Source organism: Aotus nancymaae, unplaced genomic scaffold, assembly GCF_030222135.1.
Source record: "Aotus nancymaae isolate 86718 unplaced genomic scaffold, 86718_ANA_hifiasm-v0.15.2.pri h1tg000456l, whole genome shotgun sequence".
In the NCBI taxonomy this organism is placed as follows: domain Eukaryota; kingdom Metazoa; phylum Chordata; class Mammalia; order Primates; family Aotidae; genus Aotus; species Aotus nancymaae.
The window spans coordinates 83,805-97,046 of record NW_026988871.1 but is presented as its reverse complement, the minus strand read 5'-3'; positions in this window follow the sequence as shown (position 1 = coordinate 97,046).

The following is a 13,242-nucleotide window of genomic DNA, read 5'->3' as shown; positions in this document are numbered from 1 at the left end:
CTGTTCACCAAACAACGAAAAGAGAAGCCATTGTGCTTACTAGACTTTTGAGACAGGGTCTCTCCTTGTCCCCAGGCTTGAACGCAGGGGTGTGGTCATGGCACATGGCAGCCTGCACCTCCCAGGCTCAAGCAATCCTCCCACCTAAGCCTCGGGAGTAGCTAGGACTACAGATGCCCGCCACCATGCCCGGCTAATTTTATTCATGTTTTGTAGAGATGGGGTCTCCTTAGGTTGCCCAGGCTGGCTTGCTGGACTTTTGAGCCGAGGAAACAAGCGGATCCCATTAAGGACAACGTGTCCTTGAATAATGGACAGCCACCATTTCTGCACTATCTATCTACCGTATGTGGGTTTGACAGGCCTCTCCAGGCCTGGATCTGCGTCTAATGTAGGGTTCAAGTCATGCAGACCTGTGGGCCCCTGGAAGTCACCACAGAGCGCTTCTCCACGAAGCGCTTCTCAGGCGTTCCTTGTAGCGGCTGCGGGGCCCGGCGGCGCCCTCCGTTAATGCCGGCAGCGCCACCAAGCGGGCAGTTGGGAAAGAGCAGCCACCTCACTCCAACGAAGCAGGGATGAGGAGCGGGTGGGGAGAGACCTGCTTCAGTCGCGATCGGGTGGACATCATCCCGGCGGGGAGGAGCCAAGATCTTTCTCTAGATTTCACTCTGGTATCCAAGACCTCAAGAGTCCCTGCTCAGATGGCACTGAACCCATGTCTGGGGCTTGTATGTGTTCCCATAGGTCTGACCTTGAGAGGGTGGAATGTACCTGCAAGCCAAGCGTACTGTCAAGAGGTGACTGTCTCCTGGGGATGTCGCCGGGGTATTGACACATATGACTGAGGTGCAGGGTGGAAATGGGTGTGGGAAGAGAAAGGGGGCGGACCATCATTTTTACTTTTTTTTTTTTTTTTTGAGACAGAGTTTCACTCTGTCACCAGGCTGGAGTACAGTGGTGTGATCTTGGGCACACACCACCATGCCTGGCTAGTTTTCGGTATTTGTAGTAGAGACGGGGTTTCACCATTTTGGTCAGGCTGGTCTTGAACTCCTGACCTCAGGTAATCCGCCCACCTCGGCTTCCCAAAGTGCTGGGATTACAGGCATAAGCCACCTCGCCCAGCCCATTTTTACTCTTGTTCCAGGCTCTCCAAATGTTAGGGACAGGCCTGGGAAGATAGGCATGGGGACTGAGAGGTGGGGTGTCACTGCAATTTTAAATAGAATGGCCTTTTACTAAAGAGGAGGAGGAAAGGAGTGGCATGTGTGGCTGTCACTGAAAGTGTCCTCCAGGCCCGGGAAAACTGAGTGCGAAGGTGCAGAGGCAGCCCTGTGCCTGGCACGCCCAGGAAAAGTAAAGCTGGGTACTCCCCGGGCGCCGTGGCCCAGGGGACCTGCCACATCTGTGTTTGTGCAAAACCTAAAAGAAATAGGCCCTTGATCAATGTTGGGTTGAATGAATGAATGGTCTCATCTCCTGGAGGAGCCACTCCCAACAGCATACAGCTGCCTCTTCTTCCTGGCTCTGTGCCAATGGGCGTTTCGACTTTGCTTTGATCCCGATGACCAGGCACTGCTATTCTTCAGGCCAGGATTTCCCCAATCCTTGCTGTTTTGAAAAATACTTTCCGGTTCCCTTGAAACTCTCTCCTTATCACCTCCACTTTCCTGTTTTCATCTCCCGCTCCTCGGCACCCTCCATCTCCCCACAGTGTCCCCATGACACTGCCTGCATGCTGGTTGACCCCAGCCTGGGAGCTTCTCAGGGACGCCCAGGCCGGACATGGCTGCAGACAGAGCTGAGAGGGCAGCCTTGGGTGGGTGGTGGCAGCCTCCAGGCTGTGGGGGCAGAAGTGAGGGCCTGGGAGGTGGCAGCTCAGGCCTACGGAAGGACACGGTCAGAACTCGGAGATGTGACCTGATAGGTCTCAGCCATGGGAAGGAGTTTGGGGATTTACCCAGATAAGCAAAAAAGACCAAAAAAAAAAAAAAAAAAGACCTATTTTGGGGGACAGGTCATGACGTTTTGACCTCACATAGAGCCTGGGTCTCAGATTTTCTGTAGGTGGCTTCTCAGGTTCCCTGCTACTGCTCTGGGCACCTTCTATCCTTAGAGACAGAAGGGCTCCCCAGGAGGGGACGGTGCATGGTGGCCCCCTTTAGTGAACATGGATACAGCTCTCCACTTTTGAGGCTGCCCTCTCCTGCCCCATTGGCACAAGTGGCCCTCCCTCCTGCCCTTCCTGCCCTCCTCTGCACCTGCTCAGCTACAGGCCTGAGCACAGGTGGCCTTGCCCCAGGAAGTTCGTCCTGCCCAGCAAGGCCCCGCCTCCTAATTCTTGGTTCTGTTAATGGGCCCACTTGGTGAGTGATGCAAAGCCAGTCTTCTACTTTGCTTTCTTTCTCAAACATTTTCAGGCTGGGCACCGTTGCTCACTTCTGTAATCCCAGCACTTTGGGAGGCTGAGGTGGGCGGATCACCTGAGCTCAAGAGTTCGAGACCAGCTTGTCCAACATGGCAAATCCCCATCTCTACGAAAAAAATAAAAATTGGCTGGGCGTGGTGGCAGGCATCTGTAATCCAAGCTACTCCAGAGGCTGAAGCAGGAGAATCAGTTGATCCTGGAAGGTGGAGGTTGCAGTGAGCCAAGATTGCACCATTGTACTTCAGCCTGAGATACAGAGTGAGACCCTGTCTCAAAAACAAAGCATTTTCAGAATACAGGCACAAAGACAGGTTGCTCTCACAGACTTTAACATTTATATTTAATACTAGCAACCAAGGGTGACGATAAACCATGTTGCATTTGGGATGGCATAGACCAGGGAGTGGTGTGCATGGCATTAGAGCTGTGTCCTGGAAGCCCGCTGCCGTGCCGGATGCTATTCCTGTAGTTGGTAGAGTGTGCAGGCTGCAAGAAGATCCTGAGGGAGGAGGGATCGGGAATACTAGGGTAGCCAAGGGACGTTCAGAGCTCAGGAAGCGAGGATTTACCATCAGAACTGGAAGCATTTCAGTAGGTCTTTCCTTTTTCTTTTTATAATTTTATTTTATAGATGTGGGGTCTTGCTGTGTTGCCCAGGCTGGTCTTGAACTTCTGGGCTCAAGCAATCCTCCCACCTTAGCCTCCCAAAGGCTGGGATTACAGGCATGAGCCACTATGCCTGGCCTCTTTTTTCTTTATTTGAGACAGGGTCTTGCTCTGTCATCCAGGCCAGAGTGCAGTGGCATGATTATAACTTGCTTCAGCCTCAAGCATTGGAATTACATGGCTCACACCTGTAATCCCAGTGCTTTAGGAGCCTGAGATGGGAACTCCTGGCCTCAAGAGATCCTCTCAGCTCAGCCTCCGAAAGCATTGGGATTACAGGTGTGAGCCATGGTGCCTGGTAGATGTCAGTATTTCAAGAACTGGTAAGCCTGCCTGAGTCGGTGCATACTGGCTGAATATTATCTTGCATAAGCTCTTTGAGGACATTTATTATCCCAGGTTACAGATTAGAAAACTAAGATTCAGGGAGATTAGTTCAAGGTCACCCAACTATGATGTGATAGAGCCAGGGCTCTTACATATCTTGGCTGACTTTGTGTTTTTTGTTTTTTTTAGACCAACTCTCACTTTGTCACCCAGGCTGGAGTGCAGGGGCGCTATCTCATCTCACTGCAACCTCTGCCTCCCAGGTTCCAGCGATTCTCCTGCCTCAGCCTTTTGAGTAGATGGAACTATAAGCATGCACCACCATGCTTAGGTAATTTTTGTCTTTTAATAGAGATGGGGTTTCACCATGTTGGCCAGGGTGGTCTCGAACTCCTCACGTCAGGTGATCTGCCCACCTCGGCCTTCCAAAGCGTTGGGATTACAGGTGTGAAGCAGCATACCCGGCCTCTTGGCTGACTTTGAACCATGAGTTTTGAAGCAGTGTCTTTTAGGTGGAGAGGAGGTGCCATGCGGAACACTTCCTGAGCCAGGCCTGGTCCACACATGAGAGCCTACCCAAAGGACTGTGCAGTACACAGCTCCTACCATGCTCCCCAGTGATTCCTACCTTCGGGTGTCACACCTATGTAATCCCTCCTCCTGAGTAACTTACTTCTAATTACTTGAAAACCACAACACGAGGGACGTCTCTTCTGTGATTAGATTACCAAAGATCCTGACTTCTGTTTTGCTACCAGACTCTGCCTTGTTGCTTTGATGCAGTAAGTTTGGGAGACCCACATGATAAAGACAAAGACGAGGGTAGCTTCTGGTGCACAGCCAGCTAGGAGCTAAGTGTGGGGGTCTAACATCCCCACAGGAATGAGATCCTGCCCACAACCATGCAAGCGAGTTTGGAATCAGTTTCTGCTCAGAGGAAGCTTCAGATGAGCTCCAGCACTGCAGGAGCTTTTTTTTTTTTTTTTTTGAGACGGAGTCTTGCTGTCACCCAGGCTGGAGTGCAGTGGCGCAATCTCAGCTTACTGCAACCTCTGTCTCCCGGGTTCAAGTGATTTTTGTGCCTCAGCCTCTCGAGTAGCTGAGAGGCTGAGGCCACAGGGAGCTGTAATCATGCCATGGCACTCTAGCCTGGGCATCAGAGTGAGAATCTGTCTCAAAAAATAAAAATAAAATAAAAAAATAAAGTGACAGTAAGAAGAGAGAAAAACAAACATAGAACAGTCAGGACAAATAGAAAATTACAAAAGAGGCCGGGCATGGTGGCTCATGCCTGAAATTCCAACCCTTTGGGAGGCCAAGGTGGCTGAATCATGAGGTCAAGAGATTGAGACCAGCCTGGCCAACATGGTGACAACCCGTCTCTACCAAAAATACCCAAATTAGCTAGGCCTGGTGGCAGGCACCTGTAGTCCCAGCTACTCGGGAGGCTGCAGCAGGAGAATTGCTTGAACCTGGGAGGCGGAGGTTGCAGTGAGCCGAGATCATGCCACTGCACTCCAGCCTGGTGAGAGAGCGAGAGTCCGTCTAAAAAAAAAGAAAGAAAATTACAAAAGCAGTGGTAGATTTAACTCAAATATGTCAGTGATGTCGTTAAATGTAAATGCACTAAGTGGTCTTGTTAATAGACAGATCTTAAAACCATAGACAGTAACTTTACGTGGACCAGAGAGAGGGAACTTACCTGCCTCAGGTCCACCAGGAGCCACGGCAGGGCTGGTAGCCCGGTGACTTGCTTCCTGGTCCTGTGTTCTGTCGACTCTGCCCAATTCAATTCAACCCAGCCCGCTGATGCTGAATAGCCTGTGCTGGTGAGGCCAGGGCCAATTTTGGAACATACAAATATATCAAACAAGGTTTCTGTCCTAAAGGTGTTTTCCAAGTGAGGAGAAAATACGCTGTAGCATGAATTTCCGGGATACACACTCCTCTAAGGGCATATGGACACATCATATCTTCACGGGAGCCGGGGTTGGGGTGGTGATGTTTTGGGGCTGTGTCTGAGCACAGCCCTGCCTGTGCCTGGGTGTCCACCGACTTGGATACACGCAGGCAGTGGGCAGGGCGGGAGGAGGGGCTTTTCTGAATGGAAATTCATCAATGTGTTTCTGTCTGCTGCAGTTATCAGTGTTGCTATTTCAGTGAGTAATGGTAGAGCCTTCACTGGGCTCAAGGCAGACGCAGAGGGTGGGGGTGCAGGCCCGTGATACGGCCGGGGTCCTCTGTCGTCAGAAAACATGAGCTCATGCCAAGGTTTAGGCAGGTCACCGAGATAGCACCGGCTCTCTGGAGACAGGCGTGACCCCCAGGTCGGCTCCTCGTCATTGAACTAAGTGGGCTCAGTGTCGGCCTGAACGTTAGTGGTGATAAGGGCCGGATAATGGTAGCCAAACTCCCACGGCCTCTTCAGGCCTCCCCCGGGGCCCTGGGGCCAGCAAGAGGGCAGGTCAGGGAGGGGCCACGAGGAGGAGCAGGCTGGGAGGCTGCTGGCGCCTTTGGCCCAGCCGGTGGGGCTCTGAGCCCTTTGGAGTGTGCCCTGGGGACCAGTTTGTCCATGCCCCTGCTTCCAGGCCAGTCACTAGGACCAACAGATGTCCCCAGGAAGACAGCAGCCACAACTGTGTGCTGGAAGCATATCAGACTGGCAGCACTTCCTTCTCTGGACTTGTTTTTCTTTCATCAAATTTTCTGGATCTGTTGGGAAGTTTGAGTGAGAGGGGAAGTAGTGGATGTGTTCCAGGCTCTGCTGTGGACCTGGGGTCAGGGTTACCTGCTGGTGGTTTCAAGTGGGAAAGGCCAGAGCTTGATCACAGCACACACAGCGCCTGGGAATGTTTCTCAGCCTCTGCACTCCATGGTCCTGAGTCTGCCACCTGTGAGGTCAACCTTCCTAAGCCTTCTTGGGCCTTAAAGTAAGCCACACCACCTCTAAAACAATGACACATGTGTGTAACCCAGATGGGAGCATGGTCCTGGTCGTGAGTCTGCATCTTTGGGCTGCTCCCCAGCACACAGGGGAGGGCAGGAGGTGGGTTTAGAGCCAGGAGGGCCTCAGGTAGCCTCCTGAGGCAGCAGCACGAGTGCTGCCTCATCCCTCTCATGCCCCTCTATTGCTGGTCCAGGACTGAGCCTTTTCTTTCCCCCAGAGCAGCCTCCCAGGAGCCACTGTTTTTTTTTGAGTGCAGTGGTGTGATCTTGGCTCACTGCAACCTTCGCCTCCTGGGTTCAAGCAATTCTCTTGTCTCAGCCTCCCAAGTAGCTGGGATTACAGGCGTGAGCCACCATGCCTAGCTGATTTTTGTATTTTTAGTAGAAATGGGGTTTCACCATATTGTTCAGGCTGGTCTCAAACTCCTGACCTCGTGATCCACCCACCTTGACCTCCCAAAGTGTTGGGATTACAGGCGTGAGCCACCGCGCCCGGACGCATAGGAAATCATTTGAGGTTTCATTGTTTCCGATGTTACTTTAAGTTTTGAAAAATAAAGCTCCTGCATTTTGCAGGTGGACAGTCTGAGACTGCAAAGCAAGTCAGCACTACGGCAGAAGGAATCCCAAACGCGCTGAGAACAGCTGCGCTCTCACTGACTGGAACCCGAGTGACATCTACTGGAGCAAGCAGGCACTGCACGTGCGCGGGCGGCTGTTCAGTCATTCCCGTTATTTCAACACAATCGATTTTTTTTTCTTTTTTTTTTTTAAAGATGGGTTTTCACCATGATGGCCAGGCTGGCCTTGAACTCCTGACCTCAGATGATCCACCCACCTCAGCCTCCCAAAGTGTTAGGATTACAGGCGTGAGCCACTGCGCTTGGCTCACAATCGAATTTATGTAGAAAATTTACATGCATCAATTCTATGGGCTATTTATGGCTATATGCACACGTAGAAAGAGGAAAATATGCTTGTAAATGATACACATAAGTTCAAGATAGTAGTTACCTCTGGGTTGGGTAGGGGTGAAGGAGTGGTAAAGGTTTTAGTTTTATCTGTAGCAAATTTTTTCCATTAATTTATTTGTAGAGGTGGGGGTCTCACTATATTGCCCAGGCTAGTACTGGTTTCAAGCAATTCTCCCGCCTTGTCTTCCCAAAATGCTGGGATTATAGGTGTCAGCCACCGTGCCTGGCCACAATTTGTTTTTTCTTTCAAAAGATCCGATACCAATGTGCCAAAGTATTGACATCTATCAAATCTTTCAGGGTAGTCATACTGAGGTCTGTATTTCTGTACTTATTTCTATGTTTAAAATAGTTCATAATAAATATAGTTTATATTAATAGTAATAATTATACAGTATATATTATGCTATATATTACATTATATACATTTTATATTTTTTATATGTTATATACTTACATTTATGGAAGGACAATAAAAAGTAAAAATGGAAAATGTGTGGTCCAGGTTATTGGTCCAAATGGTAGCAGGGCAGTTTAATAGCAGTTTAATAGTTTTTTTTTTTTTTTTTTTTTTGAGATGGAGTTTTGCTTTGTCTCCCAGGCTGGAGTGCAATGGCGTGATCTTGGCTCACTGCAACTTCTGCCTTCCAGGTTCAAGTGATTCTCTTGCCTCAGCCTCCTGAGTAGCTGGGATTACAGGCACACACCGCTAGGCCCTGCTAATTTTTGTATTTTTAGTACAGATGGGATTTCACCATGTTGGCCAGGCTGGTCTTGAACTCCTGACCTCGGGTGATCCATCCACCTCAGCCTCCCAAAGTGCTGGGATTACAGGTGTGAGCCATCATTCCTGGCCCAAAAGTTCTTAATACTTGTTGACTGCTGTTATTATTATTAATAGGTTTCCTGGAGTTGACTGGAGAAACTGTACAGCAACCAAAGCTCGTGTATAGGCCAGAGGAGAATCGTGCCGTTCAACAGTGGTGACAAGATGAAGAAACACTAAGAAGACTCATATGTTTGCTATTATTGAAAAATGGTACATACCCCGTAGGAAGATGTGACACAGAACGTCAGAATGTTCTTAGAATTGGGAAACTGTCACATAGGAGGCTGAAGGAGAAAGCCAAGATGACCATTTTATTTCCAGATTAAAATTGCTGCCTAGAAATGATCACAAACACAAACTGCCACTGTTAGAACAGAATCCAGAAGCCACCACCTAACACAGGCAGCAGCGCCAGAGCAGCGCTCACAATGTTTTGATAATTCAAGTTATACCTTTATGAGTTTTTACATATCCAGGTACCTATTATACTATTATTTGCATAGCATGTCTTTAAAACCTCACTTTTTATGCCACAGATTTGAATGTAATCGGTCTGGGTTGTGTCCTGGGATTTTAAAAAATGTCCCCAGTTGATTGTAAACATGAGCCAAGATTGAAAACCATTTCTTCAAAGCAAGAAAGGGGAATCCCAGATGCCAGGGATGAAGAGGAATTGAAAGGCAGAGTGGCAAGTGTGAAAGCCTGGGTGTGGAATCTGAGGAATGGCCATAGGACCAGGAAATCGTTCCTATTGGCCAGAGGCTTGGATTTTAACACTCTCATGGGGACAGGTGATGAGGCCTTAGGCTTCTAAGAAAGGGGAGCTGGATCTGAGATTCATGCAAAAGTGAGGACCCTTGAAAAACTGCTTGCTCGGTGAATGGGGACCAGACAAATCCTAGCTGCTGGTGAGGGAGACTTGATTTGCTTAGGCCTCTTGGTGGGGAAAAAAATCTCTCCCATAATAAACCAAAACCTAAGCTGAGAAATTCACTTAAACATTGGTCCAAACAACTCAAATATCCATCCATGGATGAATAAATAGACTAAATGTGGAATATATGTATAATGGAATATTATACTGCCTTAAAAAAGAAATTCTGATACATACTATAACGTGGATGAAACTTGAGGACATTATGCCAAGTGAAAGAAGCCAGATGCAGAAGGACAAATACTGGATAATTCTGCTTACATGAGGTACCTGAAACAGTCAAATTAATAGACTACATACACTTTTTTCTGTTGCTTATATGGTATAATCCATATATATTCTACAATTTAAAAAAAACTTGCATATTTGGGGAATCTTTTCATTTTGGTGTAGAGACTGTTGTTGTTTTTTCTGACTGATACATTGTTATACCATGCTATAATATAATTCATCTAAGGAAACATCAGAGACAAGAAAAAAGAAAAAAAAAAAGGAAAGACATAAAAACAACAACAAAATACTATAATATGTTTACCCACAGCCCTGCCCACTAACATTTAGGTTGTTTGTAATTTTCACTACTACAGATAATTCTGCATGCTCATTCTTGTATATATTTCTGCGTGGATGGATGCAAGCATTTCTCTTGGGAACCTATGGAAGGTAGACGTCCAATCAAGAGAAGACACATTTACCATTTCAATATTTTAACATTTACAGATTGCTCTCTGTAAGGACTGTATCAATACACACCCTCATAATCAGTGTATGAAAATACCCATTGCTTCATCCTTTTACCAAAACTAGTTGTTTTCCCTTTTTTAAAGCTTTTGCCTCTGATTTTGTCTTTCTCCTTAGCACCCTCCACCCCTTGCCTCCCTTCTTGCCATCCCCTTCTCCTTCAGCAGACCCCAGGCAGACATGATTCACAGGCTCATAGTGGCATTCAAGCCATAAAATGGCCCCAATGTATAGCCATGTGGTCAGAAGTTATGGGATGAAAACACTCAAATAGACACACACACGGGGGTTTGCAAAATCACACACGCACGTCTTCACACACAAACAGTATTCTTTCCAGTCAAGATAAGAATATTAGTGGGAAAAGTCCTGCTGGACTATCTCATTTCCCTGTGTGGGCGGCCCAGATAAGTGGCCTCTCAGGTCTGGACAATAATACCCAGTCCGACAGCTTGTCTGCAGCCTCTCCGTCCCCCCACCCCCCCACCAGAAGCCTCTGTGAAGCTGACTCTTCTAGGGTGGGGCCTGGCAGGGGGTGCACAGTTCTGAGCAGACCCAATGGGCAGACAGTGATGGCAAGAGACGCTCCTGGGGCCCGGGAGGGGGTGAAGCTCATGGCGGCGGCAGTGCTGGGGATACACAGGCCAGGCCGGTGCCCAGAATCGCCAGGGCTATCACGGCAAATCAGTCATTAGAGCAACCGTGGGGGCCCAAGGTGCTCTAGGAAGCAGGGATGCTAGGAAGCGGGGATGCGGGCGGCTCAGCTTGCGGCGTGGCCACGCCAGGTTTGCAGACCTCCTTCCTTCCTTCCTTCCATTCCCGGGGCACAAGGGCAGGCTGGTGCCTGAAAACAAGGCTTCCCTCTTCCTCCGCTGCACCCCTCCTCTCCCACACCGCTCAGGCTTTATGCTGTGCCTCTTGTTTAGTGGTTTAGGAGGTCCCCAGGACTCTGCTAGCTCTGGAGAATACAAAGAGGCCCCGTTCTTGCCTCCAAGGACCTCGCGGTCTCGGGAAACCTCCAGGCCCCCCCGCCACTGCCATTCCAGATGGTCTCACCCGCTTCTTGTGGTGCAAGAGACAGGGTCTTGCTGTGTTGCCCAGGCTGGTCTCAAACTCCTGGCCTCAAGTGATCCTCCTGCTCTGGCCTCCGAAAGTGCTGGGATCACAGGCGTGAGCCACTGTGCCCAGCCGTCATTTCCTCTGCATGTCAAGTGAAGTCATGGGGAAGGGTGTTTGGAGTGGTGAGTGGGGCTCTGCTTCCTCAGGATGGCAGGAAGTTCTGTCTTGATCTGAGGCTGGGGATCAAGTTGCTCCTTGTCCCATATCCAGGGTTGGAGGAGAGGCTGGAGGCCTAGGAGACCCTGCCTGGAAACCTGGAGACAGCGGCAGGCCTCGCAGAGTGTGAAGCCGCCCACTCTGATCATCTTGTCTGATTCCTACCACCTGGAAGGGAGAATGAGCAAGACTTCTTGTATCTGACACAGATGAGGAAACTGTAGCCTACAAAGGTTAAATGACTCACTCAAGGCTGCACAGCCGGGAAGGAAAGAACCCAGGTCTCCGGACTTGAAATCTGGCATCCTACACATGGGCCATGTTCTTGGAAACTTGCACCACACGGCAGAGCCCCTGAAGGAGGCCAGATGCTCTGGAGGGCGTGCTCTCAGGACTTAGACCTCTGTGGACACCCTTAGCAAGGGGTGGACAGTGAAAGTCACATGTATGCCCTATGCAGCCCCCAACACTGGTAGTAGATACCACATTGTTAAAAGCGGGGAGAGAAACATGAAGGGCGGACCCGAGGGCAGCCCACCTGGCAGGTGGTTCTGAGCTGCTTGCGTGTATGTATGCCTCATATTTTCAGCTCCAGTGAATGAAGTTACTGGCCTTTTTCTTAGACACAGCCTGAGTCTTTTGCTCTCCAGTCTGATTGAGATCCCAAACCCTCAGACATTTTTTTTCTTTTTTGAGACAGAGTCTAGCTCTGTTGCCGAGGCTGGAGTGCAACAGTATTATCTCGGTTCACTGTAACCTTCATCTCCCGGGTTCAAGCAATTCTCCTGCCTCCCAAGTAACTGGAATTACAGGTACCCACCATCATGCCACCATGCTCGGCTGATTTTTTGTATTTTTACTAGGCGGGGTTTTGCCATGTTGGCCAGGCTGGTCTTGAACTCCTGACCTCAGGTGATCCACCTGCCTTGGCTTCCCAAAGTGCTGGGATTACAGGCAGGAGCGACGACACCTGGCCTGACTTTTTACTTTCTTTCCCTACCCCCTCCCTCCCACCTCCTTCCCTCTCTCCCTTCCTTTCCTTTTCTCTCCTTTCCTTTTTCCCTTCCCTTCCCTCCCCTCCCCTCCTCTCCCCTCCCCTCCCCTTCCCTTTCTTCCCTTTTCTTCCCTTTTCCTCTCTTTTCTTTGAACAGGTTTATCACCCAGGCTGCAGTGCAGTGGGGCAATCACAGCTCATTGCAGCCTCAACCTCCCAGACTCAAGAGATCCTCCTGACTGCCTCCCAAGTAGCTGGGACTATAGGTGCACACCACCACACTGGGCTAATTTTTAAATTTTTAGTAGAGATACGGACTTACTATGTTACCCAGGCTGGTCTCAAACCTCTGGGCTCAAGCAGTCCTTCCACCTCAGTCTTTTAAAGTGCTGGGAATACAGGTGTGAGCTATTGTGCTTGACCCAGAGCCTCCTTCCTCTTTCCTTCTTTCTTACTCCCTCCCTCCCTCCCTCCCTTCCTTCCTCTATTTAAAATAAGACAAAACAAAAAAACTTGCATTTACTGAGTACTTACTATACACTGGGCACAAAGTAGTAATTCTTACAACGGTGCGCTGAGATGGTGACAATCATGTCCCCATTTTACAGATGAGACCACTGAGGTCTGGCGAGGTTAGGTGACTTGCTTGGCTCTGGGAAACGCAAGCCCAGCTCCAGCGCTGCCCTCTTCCGGGTGACCGCATGCGCTCCATTCCGGCCAGGGCAGCAACCAGCATCCTTAAAGCATTGGACCAGACTGGGAAAGACCAACAGTGAGGCCGCCAGCGCAGTGACATGCCCAGGCGGGATGTGGCTGCTTCCCTGGGGCCATTGCCTGCCTAAGCGACTCTTCCTGCCCTCCCTGCGGGCCCCTCCATGCCACACACGGTACCCTCAAGGAAGGGGGCTGAGGAGCAGGAGAGTTGAACCCCGAATCTAGACAGTGATTGAGGCTTGAATTCCCACTCTGGATTAAAAATGACTGAGACTCTCAACATGGACCCAGTGAATGGACTATGGTCAGCGGGCTTAGGATGGAGAGCAGAGACTCAGAAAGGGAGGCTCCTCTGCCCTCTGTGTAGCAGCCACTAACTCAGCTACTGTGCACCCCACTGCAGTGTGGAGGAGA